Here is a 20,933-nt window from a genome sequence, read left to right on the forward strand (position 1 = left end):
AGATTGATGTGTAGTTCTCTTTCTTAGTCGTGTCATTGTGTGGTTTGGGCCCAGGGTAACTGTAGACTCATAAAAAGAGTTTGGCAATGACCATTATGCTTCTGCTGTGTGGAAACATTTGAGGAGTATTGGTATTAGCTATTTTTGAATTTCTGGTTAAATTCTGCACTGAAACCACCTGGCCCTGAACTTTTTTGGTTGGGAGAGTTTTGATGATGGCATTCATTTCATTAAGGGTTATAGGTCTATTTAAATACCTTATCTGCTCTTGATTTTATTTTAGTAAGTGATATGTATCCAGAAAATGCCCATTTCCTTTAAATAATCCAATTTTGTATAGTACATGTTTTCAAAGTATGACCTGAAGATTCTCTGGATTTCCTCAGCATCCTTTGTTATGTCCTCTTTTTCATTTATGATTTTAATTTCCATGTTTTCTCTCTGCCTTTTGATTAGTATGGATAAAAGTTTCTCTATCTTGTCTCAAAGAAGGAACTCTTTGTTTCATTGTATTGTTTTCTTTTTTCTACTTTATTGATTTCAGCCCTAAATTTGATTATTTCCTAGCATTTATTTTCTCCTGGGTGAGTTGACTTCTTTTCTTTCTAGATTTTCAGGTATGCTGTTAAGTCTTTAATGTGACTATTCTCCAGTTTCTTCATATGGAGAGTTAGTGCTATGAACTTTCCTCTTAGCACTGCTTTGAATGTGTCCCATAAGTTTGTGAATGCTGTGCCTTCATTTTCATTGAATTATAGGAAGTTTTTGACATTTTTCTTTCTTCCTTTACCCAGAAGTAATGCAATTGTGCATTGTTCAATTTCCATGAGTTTATAGGCTTTCTGAAGTTTGTGTTGTTGTGGAATTCTAACTTTAAACCATGGTGATCTGATAATATACAGGGGGTTATCCCAATTTTTTGTATGTGTTGAGGTTTGCTGTGTTGTCAAGTATTTGATTGATTTTAGAGAAGGTTCCATGTGGTTCAGAGAAGAAAATATATTCTTTTGTGTTTGAATGGAATGTTTATAGATGTCTGTTAAAACCAATTGTGGCATAACATCTGCTGTTTTGTTTGTTCCTTTGTTAAGTTTCTATTTAGTCATCCTGTCTAGTATTGAGAGTGGGATGTTGAAATCTCCCACTGTAACTGTGTGAGGTTTTATGTGGGACTTGAACTTTAGTAATGTTTCTTTTATTAATGTGGGTGCCTTTGTATTTGAGGCATAGATGTTCAGAATTGAGACTTTATCTTGATGGAATTTTCCTGTGATGAGTATCCAATGTCCTTCTTCATCTCTTTTGATTAATTTTAGTTTGAAGTCTAATTTGTTAGATATTAGGATTGCTACACCAGCTTGCTTCTTGAGTTTATTTGATTGAGAAATCTTTTCCAAACCTTTTACTCTGAGGTAATGTCTGCCTTTGACATTGAGATGTGTTTCTTGTATGCAGCAGAAGGATGAATTCTGTCTTCATATCCATTCTCTTAGCCTGTGTCTTTTTATAGGCAAGTTAAGACCATTGACATTGAGGTATATTAATAACCATTGATTGTTGATTCTTGTGAGTTGTGGATTTGTTTTTGGTGATTTCTCTTTAGGTTGGGGAAGTTTTCTTCTGTGGTGTTATTGTTTCTTACCCTGTATTCTTTGTTTTTTATATGATCCCTTCATCTTACCAATTGTTTAAGCCAAAAACATTAGCATTACAATGACTCGTTGTACACACTGTATTTGAGACAGCATCTAGTCCCAACTGACCTAAATGTGTCTGTAATCTGATAATTTCTTACCATCTCCATTGCTATTAACTCTTGCTATAGGATGGAAAAATCAGTCACTCTAGCTTAAACCACAAGTGCCAGTTTGAGAGACTCTATCTCAAAAGATAAGGTGGAAAGTGACTGAGTACGGCACCAAGGATCAACCTCTGGCCTCTACAAGCACATGTAAAGATACATGAACCTACACACAGATGAATATAATAAGGTATTATAGTATTATATTGTACATGTATGTTGTGTTTTATGATTCCTCTCAAATTATATCTACTCCACTCACAATTCTCCCACCACCAAACCAGCTTCTTTACTTTTATCTGTTCCCCAAGTCATGTCACCTTGTGCTCCACCACTGCCCCAAACCAACCTATTTGTTTGTGACCTCCTCAGAGAGGTTTTTCTGGGTCATTTCATATAAAATATTGTCTTTCTAGACTCTCTAACACTTTATCTATTCATAATTCCCTGGAGTAGTCCTCTTTCCAACAGGTTACCTATCAGTCCACCAATTCTTAGCCTGTCTCTCCATTTGAATATTAGCTTCAGAAAAGCAGGAACTTTAGCTGTTCTATTACTATTGTCTTTTGGTATCTGTACTAATGATTGCAACAGAATTTTCTCTATAAATGCTTGCTTAGAACAAACTGACCTTTGCCCCATTTCTCTCAAAGCAATGTCAGTTCTTGCATATAGCTTATACACAGACTTAAACATATTCCTAATCCATCATCTTATGACCTCTGACAGATGCTTATTCCTTCATACACTTATATTTATCCCACTATTTGGTTTCCCAGAGTTTTTAAGCATGCATTTTATTATCAGGTAAAACTCAAGACTTGTTCTTAAGGATGGTTAACATAGAAGATAGCCAAAATAAAATTTGAGATCTAGTGGAGAAATAAAATGAAAACACGCATATTTTAGCTGGTCACCATAGGTTAGTTATGTGTGCTCTGGTACAGATTTACATATGTGCACTAAGAGACTTCAGAACACACCTTCCATGTGAACAGATATGAACATTAATCATCACATATACACCCAGATAAACCCACATATACTTGCTAAACTATGCTAACAACCCATGTACCTGCAGACCGTTCCCCACAGAAACTCATCCACATCATGCTCTAACATCAAAATTTTCTTTGTGAACACGCCTTGAGGTTAATAGTGTCAAAATAGTTACATCTCAAAGGAGTGATCACAGTTTTTCTCATCTTCTCTACACATAAGCATAGAAGAACTCATATATGATGACAAACTTATCCACACTCAGAATCAAATAAATGCCTACAAAAGATACTCTTACATGCTCCAGCTCATAGTTACAGCACAAAACATTTGATAGAACACACACACACACACACACACTTTAAAAAACAAAATTTCCATCTTGTTGTTATGGTAACAAAAGTCCTCTGACTGCCTGAGAAAGGACAAAGACATGCAGAGACAAAAGCCCTGCTGCAGCTCTGTATTGAGGACATTCCTTAATGGTGTCTGGTTAGAAATTCCCACACACCCTGGTAGACTCCCTAAAACCCCTTTCTCTTTACTTTTACCTGATTCTTCCCAGTAGAAGTCCCAGTGTTTTCTCTTCTGTGTTTCCATTCTCCATGCTGTGGACTTCCTGTCTCAATCTCAATCCCAGCATTTCTCAGTTTGCTGTTTATTCTTCCCAAGTAAACTGCTTCAGAAACCTGTTAAAATATCTTCGACAGTGAAAAACCCATGCTCAGTGATGCATTCCACTTCTAATTGTTTCCCTTCCTTATCTTCAGAGCCGCAGTCCTCAAAAGTCCCCTGCAGTTGCTTACCATCATGCAGTTGCTACAGTCAGGATCTTCCTAATTGTCTGGCAAACACCACCACTGACCAGTCCACTAATAATGCAATGCATGCATTGGCATCCTTAAGAATATTGATTTGGATTCTTTTTTGTCATGCTTCTCTTTTTATCTCTTTCCATATTTTCTTCAGCTGTATTAGAAAGCTTGTCTATGTTGTCCTTCTCCCTCCATAGGGAGTCTTGTTCACTGAAAGTCCTGTCATACTCTACTTCCCTTTAGTAAATGTCGGACATCAAATCCAGGTTCTTGAGCATGCTGCTCAAGTGTTGTTTTGCTTCACATCTTCTTCCATTGACAACATAAGTTTTATGGATTCAATTTCTGCCCAGAGCTAGTGTTAAAACTATTCATCAAAACTGCAATCTATGGGATGCTGTATCAGCCTGGACTCTTGGAGGAGGCCCAGGCCCTGCCCTGAATGAAATGACAGACTCTTGAGATCCACCATGCAAAGCCTCACCCTCCCTGGGGATTGGAGTGGGAATTGGGTGGTGGGTTGGGGGGGGCCTGGTGAAGGGGCAGGGAGAAGAGAGGGGGAGCAGGGATTGACATGTGAAATGAGCTTGTTCCTAATTTAAATTTTAAAAATGAAAAAAACGCAATCTAGAAATCCACCTACTCATTTTTATGCATTCAGCATTCTTCTAATTTCTATTTGCATTCCTTCAAATCCTTTACAGTCATGGCTTGTGAACTGGTTAGAGTACTACCACATAGCCATCCACTTAATTCAAGAACTCTTTTCTTGATTAAGTGAATCAGGCATCAAGTTCTTAAAATTCTGTTTTCTGTGTCTAAAGGCTTTTGTTGCCCCTTTTTCCATGTTATCTACCACATTGTTACTTAATTCATTTCATATCTAACTTTCTTGGTCATGTTCCCGTTTCTATAGAAACTTTCAATCATGACTTTAAGTCACAGTGTCTCTTTGATAGCCTCTTGTTTTTCTGTTTTTACCACATTGTCCATACTCCTGACCACATGGATATATTTTGGTTCACTCTGATGATTTGAGGTTGATCCAAGTCTCCATGACATTGTTTATAACATCTGCAATTCTCTGTTCCCCTGGCCTTTTGTCACTTCAGTAGACAGAGCTCTTCTTTCTATCATTAATGACTGTATTTGTTACTTTTTGTTGCTGTGATGAAATGCCATAACAAGAGCAGCTTAAGGAAGAAATGCTTATTTTAGTTTCTGGATCCAGGGGGCTAGAGTCCATCATGGCATGGAAGGCAGGGTGTGGCAGCAGGGGTAAGAAGCAGAGTGTATTAATAGGAAGTGGGGTGAGGTTATAAGCCCTCAAGGCCCACCCTCAGTGACAAACTTTCTTTAGCAATGCCAAAGATTTCATGACCTGCCCAAACAGCATCACCAACTCAGAAATAAATGTTCAAACACATGAGCCTATGGTGGGGGGGCATTTCTCATTTGAGCCACAGCCTCCTTGAGACCTTCAATAATGATTCTCACCTCAGTCCTTTGTTCCCTATTCAGCAACCATGAACCCTTGGTTCAAGTCTTCTACTGAACCATTCACATAGGCCACTGTGCCTGCTCTTAGACACCACCATTTTGTACCTGCCTAGTGCCTGTCAAAATCTTAGTTACTGTGCATTAGCAATCTCCTCAAAGTTGTGACAGGTGAACTGCTAAATTTTGAGGTCCGTGAGAATACCAAACACAGAAAAATTGCTGCTCATTGACAGTGGGACATCTACAATGTACCCAAAGCAGCATTGCCATTTCCTAGCCCATGGACTGAATCCAGAAAAATCATTTTGCTTGCTGAACACATGATATCTCTTATTTGCTGCAGCTGGACAATTTTCAATTCACCCAATACCTCACATGTGTTTATTATTTGCCTGGTTCTCAAATACAGTTAAGTTCATGATCCCCTAACTTAACTAAACACAAAATTGGGGGCATTTAAGAAAAACTAAAGAAAAGGGTGCTTTTTCATTATACTGCAGTTACAGGAGAACATATTTCAGAGCAAGTGGCCTACATTTTTAGGTAGGATGCCTCACTTCCTAACTATATAAAATTAAATAGTTTAATTTTCCATTCAGCATCTTGGTTTCTTCCACTGTAAACAAGCAGACACTAATTGTACCCAATTCATTGTATTGCTATAAAGGTTGAAAAAGTAACTCATTATTCACCAGGCAGAGAAAATCACAAAGTAAGGCCATCAGAGTTTGAAAGAGCATTGTACGTTTAGAAAAAATAGGATGTGGTATGAAATGAATGTCAAGTGGGAAGAAACAGAGGTCAAAACTCATCATTTTGTTATATCTAATAGAGGGGTCAAAGTGTGGCAGGCACCAGGGTGGTAGATTGGATGAATGAATACACTCTTGTCTTAGTACGTGTATGTCTTACCAGAAAACAGTATCACAGACTAGAGGATGTAAAGCAATAATATTGCCTACAGTTCCGTGGCCTAAAGAATTCCAAGACCAAGGCACCAACACATCCAGATCTGGTGAGGGATTAACATGTGTATTTTGCTTTTATGCAGCATTTTAAGCTAGTGAGAAAAGCAGAAGGGTCCTGATGGTTCCCTCTGGGCACTTCCATGATAGCATTAAGTTCATTCAGAGGGTTAAAATGCACAAGTCCCATGTCTTGAGGTTTCAGGAGCAATGCAGGAGTTTTGAAGGGTACATGTATTTGAACTATTAGAGCCCCGAGGCTTTCATTCACAACCATGTGTCCTGGAAAAGTTTGTAGACTTCATTTCATACTTTATGGTATATGCAATGTTTTAGTTCCAGACACTGTGAACAAAATAATGATATGTTCCCTTCTAGACTCAAACAATAAATACCTTGAACTGTTCTTGGAATAGAATGGGTGGCAAGAATACAGTCAGACATCATTTTTTAAAATAAATTTTATTTAAATTAAAAACAATCTTATTTTACATAAAAATCCAAGTTCCCTCTCCTTCCCATCCTCTTATGACCCCAGTGACCACTCATTTATGCCCCCAGGGAATGTGAGACATTGCAAGAGGGATCATCAAAGTCTGACACATCATTTGGGGTTGGACCTAAGCTCTCCCAGGGTATCTGCACTGAGAGAACATCCCTCCATAGGCAACGGGCTCCCACAGCCCACTCATGCACTAAGGATACATACTGATTCCATTACCAGAGGCCCCATAGACTGTACAGGCCTCACAACTGATACCCACATTCAGGGGGACCTGGTTCAGTCCTATGTAGGTTCCCCAGCTCTCAGATTGGGGTCCATGAATCTCCACATGCTCAGGTCAGCTGTTTCTATGGGTTTACCCAGCATGGTCTTGGCTCATCACTCCTCCCTCTCTACAACTGGGTTCCAGGAGTTCAGCTCAGTGCTTGGCTATGAATCTCTGCTTCTGCTACTATCAGCTAATGAATGAATGTTGGGGAAGTCCTGTTATTTGCCTGTTATTTGTCAATAAAGCACTGTTGAGCCTATAGGAATCTAGATAGGTGGGACTAGGAGTCCAGGAGGACTCTGGGAAGGAGAAACACAAGAAGTCGACATGTAACCGCCATAGGGTAGGAAGCCTGGAACTATTCTCCGGTAAGAGAAATACTTAGATTAACTATTATGGGGTAATTACTTAAGTCAGAGCTATCCAGTAAGAAACAAGCAAGGCCAACAGCTTCATAATTAATATAGCCTCCTGTGTGTTTATTTGGGACTGATGCGGCTCTAGAACCAGGCTGGCGGGAAGGCTCCTCTCAAGGAAAAAGCTTCTCTTAACAAAATGGTGTCAGAAGTGGGATTGAATTTCCACGCAAAACAACAAAAGCTTTAAAGTAATTTTAGAAACAGAAGAACAGAGAGAAGCACAGAATTTTGGTAGCAGCATTTTCTCAGGTGTGCTCTGTTTTGCTAGCGACAAGCCGAGATTCACGCGGCTCGCTTACTGGAGTCTTTCTGACTCAGCATAAAAAGAAAAGAAAACAGCAAGGTTGTTTTAAGAGATTCTGCTAATGATTGAAAGGTGTGTATGTACAGCTGGAAGTGGCAGCTTTTGCTGGATGTCAGCATGGACTGAGGTGGTAAGCTAGAATCACGCTTACACCCGCCATCTTGGAAAAAAAAGTCAGTTTAACACAGCCACGGTTTTACAGATAAGACACGTGGCCAAAAAACCGTAAAGATTTACAGTAAAGTCAGACTTGGATGAACAGAACCTCTAAAGGTTTACAGAGTGTTTAAAAATATACGTTAAGATTGAGAGAGAAAATAAAGAAGCCTGCTGTGGTGGCACACGCCGGTAGGAATTGCTTCAGAGGCAGAGGCAGGTGGATTTCCAAAGAGAAACCCTGTCTCAGAGAAAAATAAATGAAAGTGAAAGAAATAAAGTAATAATAGATAAATAAATAAGCCACATAAAGATGGAAAATACACAGAGAGTCTGGATACTGTATGCTATTGTGTTTTTCAGTTTTTTCATTGCTCAGGAAGGAACAGCTACTAAAGTACACTTGATTATAAATGCAGCTGAATTAATCCAACTTCTATCTTTTGAAAATGCCTTGACTCCACAATTTAAGTATAAGGATATGTTACTTGGAAAAGGAGATTTTACTTATGTTTCTACAGCAAATGAAAAGGCTTCTATGGTTTGATGAACCAAGACCCCCGGAAGCAGTGGACCAGGTGTTCCAACAACTGAAACAGCTAAGAAGATGCAGTCTTACAGACACTGAAAATAAGGACTTATACAGGTTTCTGAGTTTTGTCATGATCCCCATGCTATGAACAGCGCCCCCTTCTAGCATGAAGCAGTTTGGAATGAGCAATGTCCTAATTCCCATCTTGTTTATAAATCTTTGTTTTCATTTAAATGGGATTGTTTATAATTGGCTAGTGACCACAGCCAATCTTTTTTAATGGTAAAAAAGGGAATTATGGTATGGGTATTGTTTTTCATTTATTGATACAAATTCAAGGTCAATTTTGTGATGTGTATATTTCTCCTCTTGATTAAGTATTGTGCTTATACTGATCTTTTAAAATGTAATGCATAATTAAATGCAGACTATAGATAGTTAATGATAATAGAATTTATAGTTAGGTAAGTTAGGTTTTCTAGATATACAGAAATATATTTGAGATAGATAAACAGTCTTCAAACCTTTCAAAGACCTTCAGAAAATGGCATTTAAAATGGTTTAGGGTTTTTCTTGACAATGAGAAATGTCTGCTCCTGGCAGCACCAATTATGTCTGAGAGGAAGATGGGCATTGAAGAAACTTGTTATGGAGTTTGCTTTCAACATGACAAGATTAGCCATTTGGGCAAGAAACTGCTCTTGCCTAGACTGTTTGACTGTTGCTGTATAATCTGGACATGCAGGACCCACAGGAAAGTGACTGCTGAATTCAGTCTTACAGGGTTCCTGCTTCATGGAAAAGTCTACCAGACTTTCTGCAGGACACAGAAAAATGACTGACAGACTGCCAATGAAGATGGATAGTTTGAAATTTCCTGCTTTGCTGGTAAGTGTTCCAGACACATTGTGGCCTATGGGCTGAAGATGGATGCCCCAACGTTACAGAGGAACTTCAGGTGACTGTCCAGGCAGTAATATATCTCTGTCAATCCTAGTGTTCTGTGGTCTTTGATGGACCTCTATTCTTCCCTCAAATCCATCTTCCCAATCCCTCATGTTCTCTTCCACCGTCCCCTTCTATCCACCTTTCTCATACCTCCCTTCCCACTCCCCTTGTGCTCTGAATTTGTTAAGGAGATCTTGTCCATTTCCCCTTCTCTGAGGGACCATGTAGTCTCTCTTAGGGTCTCCCTTGTTTCCTAGCTTCTGTGGGTTATGGATTATATGTTGGTTATCCTATGCTCTATGGTTAATACCCACTTATGAGTGAGCAAATATGATGTTTCTCTTTCTGTCTGTGTTACTTCACTCAGGATGGTTTCTTCTAGTTATATCCACTTGCCTTTGAATTTCCGGATTTTATTGTTTTTACATCTGAGTAGTACTCCATTGTGTAAATATATCACATTTTCTCTATTCACTCTTCAGCTGAGGGGCATCTAGGTTTGCTCCCAAGTTCTGGCTATTACAAATAATGCTGGTGTGAACATAGTTGAACAGATGTCCTTGTGGTATGAATGTTCATTCTTTACATATATGCCTAAGAGTGTAATTACTGGATCTGAGATAGACTGATTCCCATTTTCCTGAGAAACTTCCATACTGATTTCCAAAGTGGCCTCACAAATTTGCGTTCCCTCCAGCAATGGAGGAGTGGCCCCTTTCTCCACATCCTCCCCCTGCATAACCTGTTATTGGTGTTTTTGATTTTAGCCATTCTGACAGAAGTAAGATGGTATCTCAGAGTTTTTTGATTTGCATATCACTGATGGGATGTTGGGCAAATTTCTTAAGTGTCTTTCACCCATTTTAGATTCCTCTATTGAGAATATTCTATTTAGTTCAATACAGCACTTTTTAATTGTATTGTTTGGTGTTTTAGTGACTAGCTTCTTGAGATCTTTGTTTATTTTGGAAATCAGCCCTCTGACAATGGTGGGTATGGCGAAACTCTTTTCCCATCAAATTTGTCTTGACTGTCTACTTTGCCTTACAGAAGCTTCTCAGTTTCAGGGGTCCCATTTATTAATTGTCAGTCTCAGTGTCTGTGCTGCCAGTGTTATGTTCAGAAAGTGGTCTCCTGTACTAATTCATCCAAGGGTACTTCCCAGATTCTCTTCTAAGAGGTTCAGTGTGTTTGGTATATTAAGGTCTTTGATCCAGTTGGACTTAAGTTTTGTGCACAGTAATAGATATGGATCTATCTGCAATCTTCTACATGTCAGTATTCAGTTATGCCAGCACCATTTGTTGAAGAGGCTTTCTTTTCTCCCATTATATAATTTTAGTTTCTTTGTCAAAAATCAGGAGGTCACAAGTGTGTGAATTGATATCAGGGCTGCTGATTCGATTCCATTGGTCTACCTGTCTATTTTTGTGCCAATACCAAGCTGTTTTAATTACTATTACTTTATGTTAGAGCTTGAATTCAGGGCTGGCAATGCCTCTGGAAGTTTCTTTATTGTACAGGGTTGTTTTTGCTATCCTGGGTTTGGTTTTGTTTTGTTTTTCCATATAAAGCAGAGTATTGTTCTTTCATGGTCTGTGAATAATTGTTCTGGGATTTTGAGGGGGACTGCACTGAATCTGTACATAAGATTGCCACTTTTATTGTTTTGATCCTACCTATCTAAGAGCATGAGAGATCTTTCCATTTTCTGATACCTCCTTTAATTTCTTTCTTTAAAGTTTCAAAGTTCTGGTCATATAGATCTTTCACTTGTTTGATTAGAGTTACCCCACGATATTTTATATTGTTTGTGGCTATTGTGAAGGGTAATGTTTCTCTGATTTCTTCCTCAGGCCATTCATCTTCTATGTATAGGAGGGCCACTCTTTTTTCTTTTATTTTTTGAGTTAATCTTGTACTCTGTAGGTATTATCAGATATATGAGTTTCTTGGTGAAATTTTTTGGGTCAGTTATGTAAACTATCATATAATTTGCAAATAGTGATAGTTTAACTTCTTCCTTTCCAATTTGTATCCCCTTGATTTCCTTTTGTAGTCTTATTGGTCTAGGTAGAACTTCAAGTACAATATTGAAGAGATATGGAGAGAGTGGACAACCTTGTCTTGTTCCTGATTCTAGAGGAATCATGTTGAGTTTCTCTCCATTTAGTTTGATGTTAGCTGTTCATTTACTGTATATTGCTTTTATTATGTTTAGGTATGTTCCTGCTGTCCCTTATCCCTCCAAGACCTTTATTATGAAGGGATATTGGATTTTGTCAAAGGCTTTTTCAGCATCTAGTGAGATCATGTGGTTTTTCTTTTTCAGTTTGTTTATAAGGTGGATTACATTGATGGATTTTCATATGTTGAACAATCCCTGCATCCCTGGGATGAAGCCTGTTTGATCATGGTGGATGATTTTCTCTTGTGTTCTTGGATTTGATTACCCAGTATTTTATTGAATATTTTTACATGTTCAGAATTGAGATTTCCCCAAATGGATTTTTCCTGTGATGTATATGAACTGACTCTCTTCATCTCTTTTGATTAATCTTAGTTTGAACTCCAATTTGTTAGATGTTAGGATAGCTACAGCAGCTTGTTTTGTAGGTCCATATGATTGGAAAATCTTTTCCCAACCCTTTACTCTGAGGTAACATCTGCCGTTAAAGTTGAGATATGTTTCTTATATGCAGCATAAGGATGGGCTCTGTCTTCATATCCATTCTGTTAGCCTGTATCTTTTTATTGACATGTTAAGACCATTGATATTGAGAGATACTAATGACCCTTGATTGTTGATTCTTGTGACTTTTGGATTTGTTTTTGGTGGTAGTATTGTGTGTGAGCCCCCCCTCTCTTTTGGTTTTTGGTAAAGTGTGATTATCTATTGCCAAGGTTTTATGAGTGTAGTTAACTTCTTTGGATTGGAGTTGTCCTTCCAGTAGTCTCTGTAGGGCTGGATTTGTGGATATTTGTTGTTTAAATCTGGGTTTGGTATGGAATATATTGTTTTCTCCATCTATAGTAATTGAAAGCTTTGCTGGATATAGTAATCTGGGCTGGCATCCATGGTCTCTTAATTTTTGTAAAACACCTATCCAGGACCTTCTGGCTTTCAGTTTTCATTGAGAATCCAGGTGTAATTCTATTAGGTCTGCCTTTATGTGTTACCTGGCCTTTTTCCTTTGATGATTTTAATATTCTTTCTTTATTCTCTATGTTGGGGTTTTTACTATTATGTGGCGAGGGCCCTTTTTTGTGGTCCATTTTTTTTTTTTTGGTTTCTGTAAGCTTCTTGTACTTTTATTGGCATATCTTTCTTTAGGTTGGGAAAGTTTTCTTCTATGATTTTCAATATGTTTTCTATACCTCTGAGTTGGGTTCCCTCCCCTTCTTCTATATCCATTATTCTTAGGTTTGGTCCTTTTATGGTGTCCCATGTTTTCCTGCATTTTTTGTGTTAAGGATATATTGGACTTAAGATTTTCTTTGGTCAGTGAATCTATTTCTTGTAGGGTATCTTCATCACCTGAGATTCAGTCTTCCATCTTTTGTATTCTGTTATTCTTACATCTGTAGTTCCTGATCATTTACCCAAATTTTCTATTTCCAGCATTCCTTCACTTTGTGTTTTCTTTATTGTCTCTATTTCAGTTTTTTTCAACTCAACTGAACATTTTATTTCATTTCGTGTTGTGTTCTAGACATTTAACATGGGCAATTCTGTTTCTTTTTTCTCTGAATATATGTTTTTACTTAAATATGAAACATGAATGCTTCACATATCTATACCAGCTCCCTCTCCCACCCCTCCTAGGTCTTGAACTGTTTGAATTGTTTCCTTCATATGTTTGATTGTTTTTTCTTGGCTTTCTTTGTGAGATTGTTTATGTCTTGGCTTGTTTTTTTCTCTTGTTTTATTTTTGTTTTTTTAGTTTGTCTTTTCTTTCATTTCTTCCAACTTTTTGCTTGTTTCATTCCTCCATTTCTTTTAGGGATTTTTTCATTTCCTCTTTGAGGGCATCTATCATCTTCATAAATTTGTTCTTAAGGTCACTCTCTTTTGCTTCATTTGCATTGGGATGCTCAGGTCTTGCTGGTATAGAATCCTTAGACGCTGGTGTTGTATTAGTCTTTATGTTGTTGAATTCTTTCTTATACTGTCTTCCCATCTCTTCTTCCAGTGTGTCTAGGTGGGGTGTCTCCCTCTCCTGGTAGGTGCTGGTTCAAGGCTCTCTCTTCTCAAATCCTTTCCTTCCCTCTCCTAGTGTGTTCAAGTCCAAGACTGCAATGGCTGCAGATTCTGGATGGTTCAGTCTGCCCCAAGTTCTCTGGGGGATTCAGTGAGTAGGATGGGACTCCACCAGGGGGAGGTGGGCAGAAGAAGGGTCAGCATTCACCTCCCCCAGTGGGTATGGGTCCAAGACTCCAATCAAGGAAGATGCTGGATGATTTGGATTGCCCCCAGGTTTCTCTCCAGGCAGATATCTTTTAAGGGGTTGGGGTAGATAGCATGGTTAATGATAGCAGAGCAACAGTAGAGTAGGGATATTTTTATTAATTATTTTTAAGTTTAAATTTAGATTAGAAACAAGGTTGCTTCACAAGTCAGTTCCAGGTCCCTCCTCATTTCCCTCCCCAACTCCCGTGCCCTCCCCTTAACCTCCCCCAATATCCCCTCATTTCCCCAGGTAGGGTGAAGCCCTCCATGAGGGTGTCCATAGTCTGTCATTTCATCCAGGGCAGGGCCTAGACCCTCCCCCAAGAGTTCAGCGTGAGAGTGCATCTCAAATTGTTGGATGTAAGTCAAAAGTCCATGAGTATACTCGGGATAAATACTGATCTACTGCCCAAGGCTCAATAGATTACCTAGACCTCCTCACTGACACCCCCATTCAGGGGAACTTGATCAGTCCCATGCTGGATTCCCAGGCATGAGCCTGGGATTCAAGAGTTAACCCTTGTCAGGTCAGCTGTTTCTGGGGGTTAAACCAGCCCAGTCTTAATCCCTTTGGTCATCAGTCCTCGCTCTCTGTTACTGGCTTTCTTGAGTTCAGCTCAGTGCACGTGGGAGTCTACCTCTTCTTCCATCAGCCACTGAATAAAGGATCTGTTTCCCAGACTCTCTGGCCATGGGATTGTAGACTGGCACTCCCTAGATCTATGTCTATAATCCATATATGAGAGAGAACATGCCACGTTTCTCTTTTTGTGACTGGTTTACCTCACTCAGGATGGTTTCTTGCAATGTCATCCATTTGCCTGCAAATCTCAGGATTCCATTGTTTTTTTTCTGCTGAATAGTACTCCATTGTGTAAATGTACCACATTTTCACTATCCACCCTTCAGTTGAGGGGCATCTACATTGTTTCCAAGTTCTGGCTATTACAAATAATGCTGCTATGAACATAGTGGAACAGACATCCTTGTTGTATGAATGGGCATCTTTTGGATATATGCCTAAGAGTGGAGTTGCTGGGTCTTGTGGTAGGTTTATTCTGATTTTTCTGAGGAATCTCCATACTGATTTCCAAAGGGGCTGAACAAGTTGGCAGTCCCACCAGCAATGGAGGAGTGTTCCCCTTTTACCACATCCTCTCCAGCATAAATTGTCGTTGGTGTTTTTGATTTTAGCCATTCTGACAGGAGTGAGATGGTATCTCAGAGTTGTTTTGATTTGCATTTCCCAGATGGCTAAGGATGTTGAGCACTTTCTCCAGTGCCTCTCAGACATTTTAGACACCTCTATTGAAAATTCTCTATTTAGTTCTGCAGCCCACTTGTTAATTGGATCCTTTGGTGTTTTAGAGGCTTGCTTCTTGAGTTCTTTGTAAATTTTGGAGATCAACCCTCAGTCAGATGTGGGGTTAGTGAATATTTATCCCATTCTGTGGGCTACCTTTTTGTCTTGCTGAATGTGTCCTTTGCCTTCCAGAAGCTTTTCAGTTTCAGGAGGTCCCATTTATTAATTGTTGATCTCACTCTCTGTGCTACTGGTGTTATGTTCAGGAAGCTGTCTCCTGTACCAATTCATTCAAGGTTAACACCCAACTTCTCTTCTAAGAGGTTCAGTGTGGCTGGATTTATGTTGAGGTCCTTGATCCATTTAGACATAAGTTTTTTGCATGGTGATAAACATGGATCGATCCGCATTCTTCTACATGCCAGCCGCCAGTTATGCCAGCACCATTTGTTGAAGAGGCTTTCTTTATTCCATTGTATATTTTTAGCTTCTTTGTCAAAGATCAGATGTTCATACGTGTGTGGGTTAATATCAGGGTTTTCAATTCGATTCCATTGGTCTACCTGTCTATTTTTGTGCCAATACCAAACTTTTGTCAGGACTATAGCTCTATAATACAGCTTGAAGTTAGGGATGGTGATGCCTCCGGATGTTGTCTTGTTGAACAGGGTTGCTTTGGCTTTCCTGGGTCTTTTGTTATTCATACAAAATTGATTATTGTTCTTTGAAGGCCTGTGGAGAATTGTGCTGGGATCTTAATGGCGATCGCATTCAATCTGCAGATTACATTGGCAGGATTGCCATTTTTACTACATTGATCCTACCTATCCAAGAGCATGGGAGATCTTTCCATTTTCTAAGGGATTCCTTAATTCCTTTCTTTAAAGATTCAAAGTTCTTACGATACAGGTCTTTCACATGTTTGGTTCGCATTACCCCAAGGTATTCTATGTTGTTTGTGGCAACTGATTTTCTTGAGTTGATCTTGTAGCCTGCCACTTTGCTGAAAGTTTTAATCAGCTGTTAAGAGTTCCCTGGTAGAGTTCTTTGGGTCATTTATGTAAACTATCATATCATCTGCAAATAGTGAAAGTTTGACCTATTCCTTCCCAATTTGTATCCCCTTGATCCCCTTTTGTTGTCATATGGTTCTGGCTAGAACTTTAAGCACAATGTTGAAAAGGTATGGAGAGCGTGGACAGCCTTGTCTTGTTCCTGATTTTAGAGGAATTGTTTTGAGTTTCTGTCCATTTAGATTGATGTTGCCTGTTGGTTTACTGTATACAGCTTTTATTATGTTTAATTATGTAACTGTTATCCCAGATCTCTCCAAGACCTTTATCATGAAGGGGTGTTGGATTTTGGCAAAGGAATTTTCAGCATCTAGTGAGATGATCATGTGATTTTTGTTTTTCAGCTTGTTTGTATGGTGGATCACATTGATGGATTTTCATATGTTGAACCATCCCTGCATCCCTGGCATGAAACCTACTTGATCGTGGTGAATGATTGTTTTGATGTGTTCTTGGATCTGATTTGCCTGTATTTTATTGAGTATTTTTGCATCAATGTTCATGAGGGATATTGGTCTGAAGTTCTCTTTCTTAGTTGTGCCTTTGTGTGGACTGGGGATCAAGGTTATTGAAGCCTCATAGAAATAGTTTGGCAAAGACCCTTCTGCTTCTATTGTGTGGAATACTTTGAGAAGAATTGGTATAAGCTGTTCTTTGAATTTCTGGTAGAATTCTGCACTGAGGACATCTGGACCTGGGCTTTTTTTGGTTGGGAGACTTTTGATGACAGCTTCTATTTCCATAGGGGTTATAAGTCTATTTAAATTGCTTATCTGTTCTTTATGTTTGGCAAGTGATAGCTATCCAAGAAGTTGTCCATTTCCTTTAAATTTTCGAATTTTGTGGAGTACAGGTTTTCAAAGTATGACCTGATGATTCTCTGAATTTCCTCAGAGTCCGTTATTATGTCCCCGTCTTCATTTCTGATTTTGTTAATTTGCATGTTCACTCTCTGCTGTTTGGTAAGTTTGGACAAAGGTTTGTCTATCTTGCTGATTTTCTCAAAGAACTAACTCTTCGTTGCATTGATTCTTTGTATTGTTTTCCTAGTTTCTACTTTATTGATTTCAGCCCTCAATTTGATCATTTCCTAGCATCTACTCCTCCTGGGGGAGTTTGCTTCTTTGTGTTCTAGAGCTTTCAGCTGTGCTGTTAATTTTCTAGTATAACTATTCTCCAGTTTCTTCATGTGGGCATTTAGTGCTATGAACTTCCCCCGTAGCACTGCTTTCAAAGTGTCCCATAGGTTTGGGTATGTTGTGTCTTCTTTCTCATTGAATTCTAGGAAGTCTTTAATTTCTTTTTTTATTTCTTCTTTGACCCAGGAATGGTGCAGTTGTGCATTATTCAATTTCCATGAGTTTGTAGGTTTTCTGCAATTTGTGTTGTTGTTGAATTCTAATTTTAAAGCATGGTGGTCTGATAAGATGCATGGAGTTATTTCTTTTTTTTTTGAAGCTGCTGAGGTTTGATATGTTTCCAAATATGTGGTCGATTTTTGAGAAGGTTCCATCTGGTGATGAAAAGAAGGTATATTCATTTTTATGTGGGTGAAATGTTCTATAGATGTCTGTTAATCCCAGTTGTGTCATTACTTCTATTAGACCCTTTGCTTCTTTGTTGAGTTTCTGTCTGGTATTCCTGTCTAGTGGTGAGAGTGGTGTGTTGAAATCTCCCACTGTAAGTGTCTGGGGTTTATATGCGATTTAAATTTTAGTAATATTTCTTTTACGAATGTGGATGCCTATGTATTTGGGGCATAGATGTTCAGGTAGACCCTTCATCTTGGTGGATTTTGCCAGTGATGAGTATGTAATGACCCCCTTCATCTTTTTTTATTGATTTTATTTTAAAATCTAATTTGTTAGATATTAGCTTTGCTACCTCTGCTTGTTTCTTAGGTCCATTTGATTGGAAATTTTTTCCCAACCTTTAACTCTCAGGTAATGTCTGTCTTTGAGGGTGAGGAGTGTTTCTTGTATGCAGCTGAAGGATGGGTTCTGTCTTCGAATCCATTCTGCTAGCCTGTGTCTTTTTTGGGGTGAGTTAAGGCCATTAATGTTGAGGGGTATTAATGACCATTGAGTGCTCATTCTTCTTTGATTTGGAATGGTTGTTGTTGTTGGAATTATGTGTGGAATTTCACCCCTTTGTTCTCTTGGCTGTTGGTTGAGGGGGATTCTCTAATGACTATGTTTTTCTGGTTGTAGTTAACTTCCTTGGTTTGGAGTTTTCCTTCCAAAATTTTCTGTAGGGCTGGGTTAGTGGATACGTATTGCTTGAATCTAGATTTGTCATGGAATATCTTGTTTTCTCCATCTATAGTGATTGAGAGCTTTGCCGGGTATAGTAGTCTGGGCTGGCATCCATTGTCTCTTAGTGTTGGTAGAATATCTATCCAGAACCTTCTGGCTTTCAGAGTTTCCATGGAGAAGTCAAGTGTAATTGTGATAGGTTTGCCTTCATATGTTACTTGGCATTTTTCCTTAGCTGCTCTTAATATTCTTTCTTTATTCTGTATGCTTGGGGTCTTGATTATTATGTGGTAAGGGGACTTTTTTGTGATCCACTCTATCTGGTGTTCTGTAAGCTTCTTGTACCTTCATTGGCATGTCTTTCTTAAGGTTGGGAAAGTTTTCTTCTATGATTTTGTTGAATATGCCTTCTGCCCCTTTGAGGTGGATTTCTTCTCCTTCTTCTATACCTATTATTCTTAGGTTTGGTCTTTTCAAGGTGACCCATATTTCCTGGATGTTTTGTGTTAAGGATTTGTTGGACTTAAGATTTTCTTTGGTTGATAAATCCATTTCTCCTAGCGTATCTTCAACACTTGAGATTCTCTCTTCCATCTCTTCTATTCTGTTGGTAATGCTTGTATTGGTAGTGCCTGACTATTTGTCCAGCTTTTCTATTTTTCTGACTTTCTTCAGATTGTGTTTTTTTAATGACTCTATTTCAGTTTTCAACCCTTGCAGTGTTTGCATTGTGCAGTTCCCAGGTGATCCCCAGGCACTGGAACACAGGCCCAGAAGCCGGCCTGTTGTACCTGATGAAGCCGCTGGAACAGCTGCTTCCCTGTACTTCCTGGCTCCTCTGGTTTCCTGGTCTCGTTGGTGGGAGAGAAGACCTGGAGTCTGGGGTGCTTGGCTCCCGCCAGGATTGGAAACTCTGTGCAGCTGAAGCAGAGATCCTAGTGCATGTCTGATTGATTTGAGAGAATGTTGGAGGTGGAAGAAAAAGAGGAGAGGAAAGGAGGATGAAGTAACAGGAAGACATGAGATAACATCAACTTGAGGACAAGGGCTGGCAGGGTTATTGTAAGGTTACTCTGAAAAAACAAGGAATAGTGACTGGACCCTGAACCAAGAAGTACATAGACTTACCTGAGAGGGGTCTTTGGGATTCTGTACAGAAACTGGTCTGTGAGATACTGATGAAGCAGGGTAAATATGCCCTCTACCAGTGGACAGAGTTCACCAAGAAAATACAGGTTAAGTAAGGCTGATTTGTGAAAGCACGAGGTCCAGTGAGGTGTGCAATTTCTACTGCATCTCTCATTCTCCACAAACACAGTCCCTTGCTTTGCTTTCATCTTTCCTTTTAGGCAATTACTTACCTACTTGTGAAAATGGTATCTACAGCCACACTAATATTATGGTGCATGATATACGTGACACCTGACAGGAAACAAGCTTTGTTATAAAACTGTGCTTACATTTACCTTTTGCAATATGAGGCAGTTTCTACTTCTACCCCACTTGAGCAGATGAACAAGGAGGCACAGACAATGTTGGGACTTACCTAAGTTCATGCTGTTAGGTGACATTGCTGAGGTTTGATCTTGGACTGTGCAACTCCAGGCCTGTAATATTTGCCACTACTCTAAATGATTCTCTAAGGAATAGAACTGCAAATTTGAGAACGCTTTGTCTACTTTTCAGCTTCATGCTGTCACCAGCTCCTGTAGAGTGAATTAGGCCCAGACCAGACAGCCAAGTATTAGGACTGATGTCTGCAGAGCCCTCTTGCTTACAGTCATGATACGTGAGTATCATTAATGATTGTCTTTATATTTTGGTAATTGTTTTGTTTTCAAGTTCATGGGTACTTACAAATTCTTGTTCTGTATTCTTTTCACCATTTTTCACCTTTTTTTTCTCTCAAGAGGCAGCCTCAGGTCTTAGGATTTGGAAGCATGATTAGGTTATTCTTATTCATTATAAAATAAGAAAACATTTTATTTGGGCTTACAGTTTTAGAGAGGTAAGTGTTCCTCATGGCAGGGAGGCATAACAGTGAGCAGCAGGCATAGTGGCAGCACTAGAAGTCAAGATATCACATCTTCAACAGCAAACAGGAAACAAAGAACAAACTGAAATTAGGGCAAAGATGTGAAATCTCAAAGCCAGGCCCAGGTGACATAATTTAATCAAGGCTTAACTGGGGAACCAAATACCTGAGCCCATGGAGGGACTGATTTCTTACTCCAACCATCATATCCCAGAATTTCTATTGGAAAGACTTTCCTCCAAATCTCAAACCACAATTACCTACAAAGAACATTAAGGACCTGGGGTTATATTTCCCACATCTCACACTAATTGCCATCTTTAATTTTATACAATAATTACTAATAACATACAGAGTACCTAGGGAAACTTTGGTTTGGAGTAATTTATAAAGCTAATTTGATCTCATATACTCAAACTTTTGTACACTTTGGGATGATCAGTGATAACCAGAGACTGTGTAAGTGGGGAGGAAGGATTTGATTCTTTCACTGTAGAGACAGCCTACATCAGTGCTGAAGTGTTTATAAGGAAAGGTAGACTGATGGCTGTGATTGTAGTAGTGATTGTAGTAGTGTTTGGGGAGAGAGAGAGAGAGAGAGAGAG

Source organism: Mesocricetus auratus, unplaced genomic scaffold (genome assembly GCF_017639785.1).
Source record: "Mesocricetus auratus isolate SY011 unplaced genomic scaffold, BCM_Maur_2.0 Super-Scaffold_100041, whole genome shotgun sequence".
Classification (NCBI taxonomy): Eukaryota; Metazoa; Chordata; class Mammalia; order Rodentia; family Cricetidae; genus Mesocricetus; species Mesocricetus auratus.